Source organism: Tympanuchus pallidicinctus, unplaced genomic scaffold (assembly GCF_026119805.1).
Source record: "Tympanuchus pallidicinctus isolate F22 unplaced genomic scaffold, pur_lepc_1.0 scaffold7, whole genome shotgun sequence".
Taxonomy (NCBI): domain Eukaryota; kingdom Metazoa; phylum Chordata; class Aves; order Galliformes; family Phasianidae; genus Tympanuchus; species Tympanuchus pallidicinctus.
This window is the reverse complement of record NW_026294791.1, coordinates 5,931,421-5,942,160: the sequence shown is the minus strand read 5'-3', so window position 1 is coordinate 5,942,160 and position 10,740 is coordinate 5,931,421. Positions and strand designations below refer to the sequence as shown.

Below are 10,740 nucleotides of genomic sequence, written 5' to 3'. Positions count from 1 at the left end.
TTGGATATGGAAAGGCTGTTTGTTACCATCCACAGTCTGGCTGAAGTAGGAGATCATTATGGGTGTTCATTGACATTAAGACCTAAAATCACTTCCACACTTACATTTTTAAATCAATTATCACTCTGATGAGACTTTCAGAGCACTTAGCAGCTGCCATTACACCTTCTCCGAGTGCCAGATATGAGGAAGCATTTTTGAGGATACAGCTTTTGTTGCATTCAGAATCCCTTTGCTGCCAAGTTCTGACATAAATAAATGCTTCAGATGATCACACAATCACCAAGGCTGAGAGCACCTCTGAAGACCATCTGGCCCAACCTCTCTTCTCAAAGCAGAGTTACCCAGAGCACGCTGGAATCTCCCCGACTCCACCATTTCTTTGGCCAAACACATGGCAGATGCTCCAGGCCCCGAATTGCCTTCGCAGCCCTTCCCTGTACCCAGCCCAACACGTCCATGTCCTTCTTGTGGAGAGCCCAGAGCTGCATGCAGTACTCCTGCTGAGGTCTCATTAGTGCTGGGTAAATGGGAATAATCTCCTCCCTTGCCCCACTGGTAATGCTTTTCCTAATGCAGTCCAGAATGCTGTTGGCCCTTTTCCAATATATATTTTTTATATCTATAAAAGGAATTCGGGGACACCGTTTTATAATTCCAGGACCTGTTTTAAACCAGGGAAGTAAAAACTGCGTTATTCTGCTAATGCACCTTTTACGTCCACATCAGGGACTGCATTTATGCTCAGAGTTCTTTTTAAATAAGTTGCCCATCAAAAAGAGATGCTTGGGACAACTATACATTGCCTTGTGAAAACAGCTGCACAGCGTATTTCTAAAGGTATGAATGCTATACTGAGCATCTTTGCAGGAATGCAGGCACCTTGGAAAACTTCAGTTCTAAACGATACAAATTCCTAATCTCGTTGTGTTGCTAATACTGAGAACTGAAGATAGCAGATTAATTACTGTTATGTTTAACTCACAGATAACCCTCTGTAGCAATAACATTCAGCTCACAACCTTTCACTGTTTCCAAAAGCACTCCATACCATTTCAGGAGCCAAATATCCAGTTCTCCCTCAACGTATTCCCTAGAACCTTGCACTTCCTCTGCAGCTGCCACAGTGCAACTGTGGACAATATACTTAGGTACTGACAACACACAGTTTTTCTGTAGAGAAAGCCCATAGACTTTCCAGCAGGTCCTCAGGCAGCCTGGAGCAATGAGATGTTCTATCAGATTTGTTTGTCTTGGCAAGAAAGAGCACAACCTCCTTGAAAAATCTACATGTAGTTCCTCAACTATAAACAGTTTTCATCAGCTTTTCCATCTGCAGTATACGTCTTTGTTTGGCCAACAATTTTCAGTGTTTCTTGTTATACATGTCAAATTGTTTCTGTTCTGCATGAGCCTTGATGACTTAAGGGACTAAATTTCCATGTGCTGGAAGGAGTTTGCTCTTTCTGAATTTCACTGGTGCTTGGTCCGTGATTTCTCTGCATTTCTCACAGTCTGTTACTAAAGAACACCAATTATTTGGTACAGCAAAACTCTTTGCTCAAGTGAGACACTAATTCATCACCTAGTTAATGTCCTTTTGCCTCCTGGAATCAAACTTAAAACAGGACACAAAATATTCCTCTGAAAATATAGAAAATCAGAATCCTTGACATCCCTTTTTCCTGGTAAAAACACCTACAAAGTCATGCTGAAAGCCCTGGGAAAGCCTTTTGACTCTTCAGCTCATGTGCCCAAAAGGAAATTGGGAGAAATGGAAAAATCACAATATAACGAGACAGTGCAGGGAATCAGATTGACATTACGAAAAACAACTACCTCTCATATTACTCCCAGCTCTTCCATACACATGCTGAAGTGAGATTAAAATTCAGATGCTAGGAAGCAGAGTAGCTCTTCCCAAAACAACATGAGATTGGCCCAGGTGGCCACAACCTGCACAATATTTCACAGACTGACTTTAAAGAGCCTCATAACTGCCTCGTAGTCTCAAAGATGTTGAATATCTTTCTCAGCTTTTTCCAATGCAGACCAGATGTTATATTGTGATAATTCTCTCATGGGTCCTTTCCATTTTGACTCTCCATCAGCCAGGGATCCAAAGAGATATTACTTGAAAAACAGGAACTATAAAAGAGCCAGGAACTTATAAATTAAAACATAAACATTAATTTGTTTTCCAAGATACAGATGTCTTTTGTCAGTTCAAGCCTTGATCTCTCCACCAGCTAAAGGCAACAGTCGTTCTGTGCAGACACGTGCTGGAGATCAGCCAGCGGGCATTAACTTTTGGTTCAGATTGAACGGGGGAAGATTTGAAACAGAAGACCAGAATTAGAAGCTGTGATAGTGATTAATAGCTGATACCATTTAGAAACATTCCTGACACTAATAGCAGAAAACATGTCTTACACCAGGAACTGTAGAATTACAAAACCTTTTGGATGGCAGTCAGAAGAGTTTCAAGATGCCTTTGGAGATGGCAGGAGCCTTTCCCTCTGCTCACCTCCCTGACCTGTACATACACAGGCTCAAAATCTGGGGGACATGGACCCCATGGTGGTGACATCTGCAAGGGGCAGCACAGCTACAGCAGTACGCAGCAGCTGCATGGCTCCAGAGAAGGGGCCAGTGCTGGCAGGGGAAGGCACACGAGGCAGACAGCACAGGTGTGGCTCTGTAACAGGATGACATCAGACACACAAACATAAGCAACGGACTTCTTATCGTTTTTCTGGTAAGATATTAAAATACCATCAACGTTGCTCTTTAATCGTTCCTACAGCGCCGTATCCTTGCAGAAGTTAATTGTAAAACCGAAACAATGCCTTGTCAACAATGTTTCAGAATGAAGGATTTGCTCTGGTGAGTTTGTAAACAGGTGCTTGTCTTTTAAAGAAGATCAATCAACTATCTTCCACACACGGGGTCAGATTTGGGGCTGCAAGCCTCCTAGCTTCGTTCTTTCCTTTCTGAGGGAGAGAAAACCAAAGAGCAGTGGAGTTAGGCACCCGCTTCTTCATGATTCTGCTGACATAGCTTTTTCTCTTTGCTTGTACATAAAATTCAGCTCCTCTGAAACATTTTGCATTAGAAGCTCAGTGAAAATCCCTTCTTACATGCTAGTTAATCAGTGCCAAGGGAAGGCAATGCTTTCAACATCCAACGCTGCAGCACTGAGCCATGCAGCAGTTCCTTCCCTCTGTCCCCTTGAACTCTTCATAGAACACTAGCTCTGAATGACACCGTCCTTACTTAAGCAAAGTCCAAGGTGAGTGTGTAATATAAACATTATGCTTGTGTTTTTCTTTTTTTTTTTTTCCCCCCCTCTTTTCCCCAGAATAAAGGAGATATTATAATGTAGACTTGCAAGTAAAAGCATCTGTTGTTTCAGATCATTAAAAAAAATTAGTAAGGCATCTTATGCCATCGATCCATAGCATTGCGAAGGCTATGTGGTGGACTTTTCACCTTCTCTAGGTGAAAATTTCCCTTCCTTCTTCTCTTCCCTCTCCATTTCTGCCTCTTAACATGCCGAAAAAGAGATAGAAGGCGTGTAACACCTACCTGCACTATAACTGAAGTCTGGCAAATGAGATGGTATTGTAACTTATCGCCTATTAAGAGATACAATTTGAGCACATTGCTTCATGCAAACACACGACCTGCGCTGTTGTTAAACCAGAAGCTCCTTCTGGAGTTGTGACTGACACACTGAACTTTCTTCTTAGAGCTTTAAGGCAAGATCAGTCTTTTCTATTAATCTGCAGCCAAATATATGGAATGTAACTGTTGTTAAAAAGTTAATAACTTGGTATAAAGAGAAATGTATGATAGATAGCAAACAAAATCAAACAGAAGTGGCAGTTGAATGCCTAAACAAATCACATGCCACCCAGCTGCAAAAACCCACACTGTTGAAAATGCTAAAATCGCATACCAAGCTCTCAGTTCAACTGCATGTATTTGTGTAGCAACGTAACACACCAAGCTTTGCTTTCAAATGATGTAAATTTCCCTAACACCATTGCAAATCTTTATGTTTAATCACTAGGAATATCAACATCATCAACAGTTTGAGAACAATAAAAACTTAATATGCAAAAAGATTAAATATCTACAAAGGCTAGAGGCACCCAAATTCAATATTTACAGAAGTGTGTGCAGTAAAATGAATTTTCATCCTTATTTCTTTAACGTGACCTACATGTGCATTCATTTATGAGCCATGATACCCATCTCCACAAAGTAGTAATTTCCAATCACACCTCTTATTTCCTTTCAAGTAAACTCTATAAACACTGGCAGAAGATGCGTGTGTATTTCTCCAAATTTACACTTGAGATTATCATCTTACATTTTCTTGATAAAACCTAATAGTGCAAGAAGGAATGCACAGAACTCCACAAATGTGTGCAATTAATCTTCCGTTTTTAATACACTGCATCTGTCAAATGCCAACCTTATGAGTAGAGATGGAGCTAGGTTACAGCAAGGAGGCACTTCTGCTAAACTTTCCCTAGATGTCGCTATACTTTCTGGCTATTTTATTACAATCTTTACTGTTATTGAATGGAAAATTAGATATTATATATTAGCATAATTTCTTCAAAATATACCCGAATTATATATTTAAATATATAAGAATTCCGTGTAATTGAACATACTATGCACAATTATATATAGTATATGCTACTAGTCACACTTGCACCTGAAAACAGTTTATATTAGGGATTACTTTCACATTTTTCCTCCCCTTCCCAATACTCTTTGTACCATGTATGTTGGCTCATTGACTCTGGGTTGCTTGCCCTTTTTGATTATTTTGTGCTGAAAAAAGGCATTCCTTGAAGGATGTTCCCAAAGTTTCCAGGTTCAGTTTCCATGCAGTCTTTGTTATTCTTTTTGTCTGAACAAGCTTTTCAAACAATGTTCTTCTGCCCTCATGTGATTTTGTCAGCCAGAGACTAACGTGTATTACACAAGATGCTACAGGAAACCATTCTGGGAATTCAGTGCAGGATTCAGGCTTAGCAGCACTTCAGCAAAATTAGTCTTAGAATTCTGGCAACAAATTCTTGTCTCCATCTCTGTTTGCCTTCTCTCTGTAATTCACTACTGCTTACCTGTGGAAACATCTGCAAATGCCAGTTTCTGCACATGAATGTTTGCATACTGTCCAGCAGACCGAAGACACTGCAGTTTATTGCAAAAGTCTTCAAAATTAGCCTCAACTTTTCTAAGTATTTTGAATCTTCGTAGTGCTGAAGTAGTCATTGATTGGTTGTCCACAAGATGGGGCTTCTACAACAGGGATCTCTGCATCCATATTTAAGATTCTAATGCAAAAGCTATGGGTGGCACCCCAGCCAACAGAACACCGTGCTTATAAATTGTGGCACAGTAATGGTATTGACAAAAGGAATCCCACTTCACATCTCATGGGTAAAAGCATTTGCTCAGTAAATCAAAACAGCAGCAAGTGGCTTCACCTTGACCTGAACCTCTGCGTTGTGCACCAGGACAATCATCCTGCATCCTTCAGAGCTTCTTCACAAGATTTTCCACAAAAGTGTGTAGTCTGAAACACCAAATAAAGTGCCTGTTGTTCCGGGACAACATAACAAAGTCAGTATACAGCCTAATATATCACCTTCCAAAGAGGTTTGCAACATCACTTTTAGAGGATGGTACTGTGAAGATGGCAATTCCAGCAGAAGTTAGAATAACTCACTCCACAGAGTCCATAATTTCTGTAAACTTAACTGGGGGAGGGAAAAATGCTGCTGTTACGAACTAGGACTAGTCTTACAGTACCTTTTGCTCCCTTGTTTTGCTTTGTGTGAAGTGTTTACTTAATCAACACATGATTAGTTCTGCTAAAAAGCAGGCCTCAGATAAGCCAGCTTAAACAATTGAGACTTTCTATGTCTTAGAGGAATCTCCACCCAACCAAAATTAAATGGGACCATATGGCTATCCTCTCTCACTCCTTTTCATAGAACAAGAGAAATCAGGAAGACTTCCTTGATGATCATTCCTATTTTCTGTATGGTGTGATTGTTTTCCAGAGATTCTTGCAGGAATTGCAGCATTCAGACACGTCCATGCAGAGCGCCCTGCAACCCGTGGCACTTGACGATACGCACGACGGCCCCTGGTGAGCTCTGCACAGAGCTTTGCTGCTTGAGAATTCAGGGAGTACTCACAGCAAAAAGCAAAGACAGACCACCCCTGTGATTGAATTGAAGCTTAAAAGGTAATTCGAAACAGGCTTTCTGACACTGCACGCCTATTACAGCAGCCCACTACTCAAGCCACCCAAGGCCCATCATGCAGAAATACAGCAAGTCACTCCCATTCAAGCAAAACAGTCACCCTGCAGTGACTGTGACTCCTTAATACTTCGCTACTGGGAACTTCATGACCTGTTCCACTCCCCACATCTATCTACCTCCATGCTTTCTTACTGGAATTTTCTGAAGACAAAAGGCAGAGTGAGAATTAAAACATTACAGCAGTAGTACACCTGTGGTACATTATTCAAAATAAATTAAACAACACAAAACAGTTTGAAGCCTCTTGAGGTTATCTGCATATCATCTGCCTCATCTGAAGACAATACTGGGACATTTGGCCTAACCTGCTTTTCCAAAACCTTCAGTAAGTGAGATTCCCTGGTAATAACTTCCAGTGCTAAACTGCCTTTGCAGTTTGAAATAATTTCCTAATGTCTACCTTAAAGCTCTGAGTCCATTACCTCTTGCCCTAGATCTGCTGAACAGGAAGAACAAATTATTCCTTCTCTCTGCAGAAACCTTCTATATTTTTGAAGATCATTATCACTTTTCCCAACACATTCCTCTCCTTTAGACTAAACAACCCCAATTCTTTCAGTCTCTCCTCTCAGATCATGTTTTCTAGGTCTCTGATCACTCCTGCAGTTGAGCCTGTGTGTTACACTGAGGAACAAGGAAGATTGACTCCTACGCAAAATTTATATGAGCTGGGTGATGGGATTTTTTAGAAGAGGTTACCTTTGTATGGTGGTTACTTCAGTGGCTTTTGTGTGGTATATTCTTTTTAGTCTTTTTTTCTCCTTTGTGACACACAGCGTGGGTACGGCAAAGAGTACGTGGCACTCTGTGGAGATAAAACATCTTGGATTTGGGGAAATGAGTTGTTGTAAAAGGCAACTTATTTCAGTGATGGGAAACACATCCCTATCAAGCTTTATCTTTAGGATAGATTAATCTAAGTGATATTTGCGATACCAGGATTCTCTAAGTTGAAGGTTGTTTTTAGAAATGAGCAAAATGCTGCATCACAAAATGAAAGGGAAATATATCACTATTTTACTTACTTTATTATGCTGCATTTGGTCTCCCTTGAAAAACAATAAACAATTATAATATACACTGAGAGATGGCCATGGTTCAGCTAAAATAGCAACAGAACTGAAAGCAATCAAGCATTTTAGAAGACACTGTGTTCTTTAAACCCAAGCAAATTAATTCATTAATTAGGTCGTTCTCACAATCAGATTCACATGAATAATAGAAGAACATCATTTACTTCTTCAAATGTACACTTTCTTTCCCCCCCAGGAAAAAGTCCTAAAATAACGTATCTATTCACCACCATTACCTGAGCAAACAGTGCTATCTTTGAAACTTTCCATGCCACTCCATTCATCCAGAAGTTAACTGGGCTTCTATATATGAATTGATAAAATAATCTTATCCAGCAGAAAGATAAGACATAATAAGAGATGAAAAATGCTAGGAAGATTAGGCTGATGGAAGAAAAGGAAGGAAAGAACATATTCCCTGCTGATACAAAAGGTCTTTCAGAAACTTCTGGGGAGCATAAAATGTTTCCCATCAATAACACAACAATGGGTCACATAAAATTAACCAGGTCTTTTACCTCTAAACGAGGCAACTTACGATGTCAGCTTTGTAGAGAAACTGTTAAGAAGAAAGTTCCTTCAGGTCTTCAGTGTTTTCAGATTTTTAACTCCAAAAACATGCCTGGAATTTTTTGGTAAGGTAGCTCAATCTCCAGTGAGCTCCTATGAGCCTTAAGAACACACTGTTACATAATATGTCTCCTTTACTATCAAAACTCTCCAAAATAAAACATTCAATTGCACCTGTGTGATCATTTTAAGACTCAACAAGCTCAAATTTCAGAATTGTTCCTCCAACAAAGGGGGAAATTAAAAAAAAAAAACAAAAACAAAAAAAAAAAAACACAACAACAAATGAAGACTTTAGTCAAATTTCCCTACAGTTCTGCTGGAACAGGGCAAATGTACCTGCAGGTCTTCTAAAAAAAAAAAACAAAAAACAACAAAAAAAAAAGACCATGTAAAAAATTTACTTGGGAGCTTCCAAGTCTGTGCAGAACAAACAGCACAGAAATGTGTTGTTTTGGCCCATATTCACCTCTGCCATTCTGCACGTACAAAGGTCACTTGTGTGTCTACTGCCACAAAAGCAGATCCTTTCAAGCAGCCCATGAACTTAAAAATAGTATCTATAGAAAGCCAGTACTGCGAAGCTAGCCAGATCTGTTCCAGGCTTTGCAGCTTAATACTGAAAAACAGTGGGAACAGGTCATAGGGTCTCTAAAGAAAGGCTCCCACCAAACAGCTACTGAACACTAAGGACAACCAACTTCTGCTTAGAAAAGCTTTTTGACTGCTTTCTTACCCCCAAGCTGCAAAAGGAAAATAAAAGTGGTAGAAAACTAGTGGCCTCACAGTAACCCCACAGCAGGCACAGGGATACAGAAAACCCACGCTCTTTCTGCATTTGTGAACAGAAGAATTATTTCCACTCTCCATCTCCCAGATCGCTTTTCAATTTGTGACCTGATGGTGCCCAGCTGCTATTAGCCACCTACCTGACATGACAGCAGTAAATGGCCTGGAAAAACAAGTGGCTTAACTCTTCCAAGAGCTCAGTAATGACTGCTAATTGCTCTTCCTCATTTAAAGCTACTCGGCCTACATGGAGCAACAGCAACTACATGCACTGAAGCTCTGCAGAGAGAGAGAGAGAGAGAGAGAGAGAGAGAGAAATAACCTTAAACAGCACCAGGGTTAGATATTAGAAACAATTTCTTCTCAGAAAGAGTGGTGATGCACTGACACAGGCTGCCCAAGAAGGTGGTTACAGTCACCATTCCTGGGGATGTTTGAGAACCATGGAGCTGTAGGATTGAGGGGCATATTGGGCATAGGAGGTCAGGTTGGGGTTGGACTTGTGGATTAGGCCTTTTCCAACCTTAATGATTATATGATAAAAGCAGAAACAGCAGTAGAACAAAGATATCCTTCTCATTGCCTGTTACCTTGTCAGCAGTGCCACCACTGCACAGCTGAAGGACCTCCAACTGTCCCCATAACCCACCACAGGATCCTCCAGCAGCAGCTCTGACATTGCTCTCACCTTGAAGCTGCTCCTGGGAGAGGCAGTGACTCCAGCCACTGCTTACCTTCTTAATTCTCCTAGTAAGCGAGTCAACATGCTCCTGTGATAAACATCCACACCCTGTACAGTGGTCATTGTCAGTTACAGCACAATGTTGCAAAGTGTTTCCACCTCAAGCAACACTCACAACTCCAGCGCTACTTCTAGCTTCTTGGAAATACCTTTTCCAAGCCCCATAAGCAGCAGTAATATCTTCTCTGTTACTATAGATTTCACACTGAAAGCACTTAAGCCGTCTAATGACAAACAGCAAAACAAAACTCTCGCACAATAATAAAAGGAAATCCTCAAGGAGGAGCTCACGTGGGTAACAAGCAGCAGCACAGCTCCCCATCCTCCAAGCACTACAGGGCGTCTCAGAGGTCTGAACAGAGATGGTACAGCCAAAAACATGCTGCTGGGCAGCTGGCTTAGAGACAGTGAGCTCAGATGGGAGCTCTGTGCTCATCAGGCCTGACACAGATCAGCTGAGGCACTCTTGATTAAAGCTGGCCGTGCTGCATTGCTGCAGGACCTGATTTCTAGTTGCTGCTACCTGTGTTGAATTTGCCTAGGACTAGTAATGAGAAATTGATTTTTGGATATATTCAGTGGCCTGAATCTGACGGGCAGCAGGGTGCTGTGAGGATTTATACTGGAAGAAACCCTTGAATCTGCCCTGAAAAACGTGTTTGCCCCATGCTGTGTCAGCGCGGTTATGCTGGGAGAGGGGTGCTGACCTTTTGCACTGTACATACAGCTGTATTTCATTTTGAAAGCTTAATTTCTTAATGGAGAACGTGAATACCCCGTTAAATAAACGATGTATTTGCTGTAACTCTCGTCACCTCGAAGGCCTTCGGGAGCGCAGAGCGGCACGAGCAGCGCCCGCCGCCGTCTCCGCGCAGTCTCCGCGCACAGCTCCTCCCGGCCTCCGAGCACAAAGCAGGCTCTGCCGGGCCTCCACACCGAGCGGCAGCCGGGGCCCAGCGCGGGGCAAGAACTTCGGCCTCCGGCACAGCTCCGCCCCCGGGGTCAGACACCAGGCCCCTCCTGCACACCAACAGCCGCGAGGCGGGGCCGCGGGGCTTACGGCCGCTCGCTTCGGGGCCGGAGGCCGCCGGCCTCGCCTCAGCGCGCCGGGGCGGGCACGGCTCCCGTCCGCCGAGCGCGGTGCCGCCGGGCCCTGCGTGCGCGATCCCGGCGGGGCGGAGTGAGAGGAGGAGCCGGGGCGGCCTGC

At 42.3% G+C, this 10,740-nt stretch overlaps 1 long non-coding RNA gene across 2 annotated transcripts; it reads right to left on the bottom strand.

Moving 5' to 3' along the window:
* Window positions 1-3,336: 3,336 nt before the first annotated feature.
* LOC128072327 (uncharacterized) lies at window positions 3,337-10,553 on the bottom strand. Of its 2 annotated transcripts, XR_008202207.1 has the most exons (4): window positions 9,825-10,553; window positions 8,932-9,070; window positions 6,012-6,255; window positions 3,337-5,602 (listed from the first exon to the last, which is right to left on the bottom strand). It is a non-coding gene; the product is annotated as an uncharacterized LOC128072327 (long non-coding RNA). The 2 variants fall into 2 exon arrangements; XR_008202208.1 differs by lacking the exon at window positions 8,932-9,070 and having other exon boundaries at window positions 3,338-5,602.
* Between the last annotated feature and the right edge of the window lie 187 nt (window positions 10,554-10,740).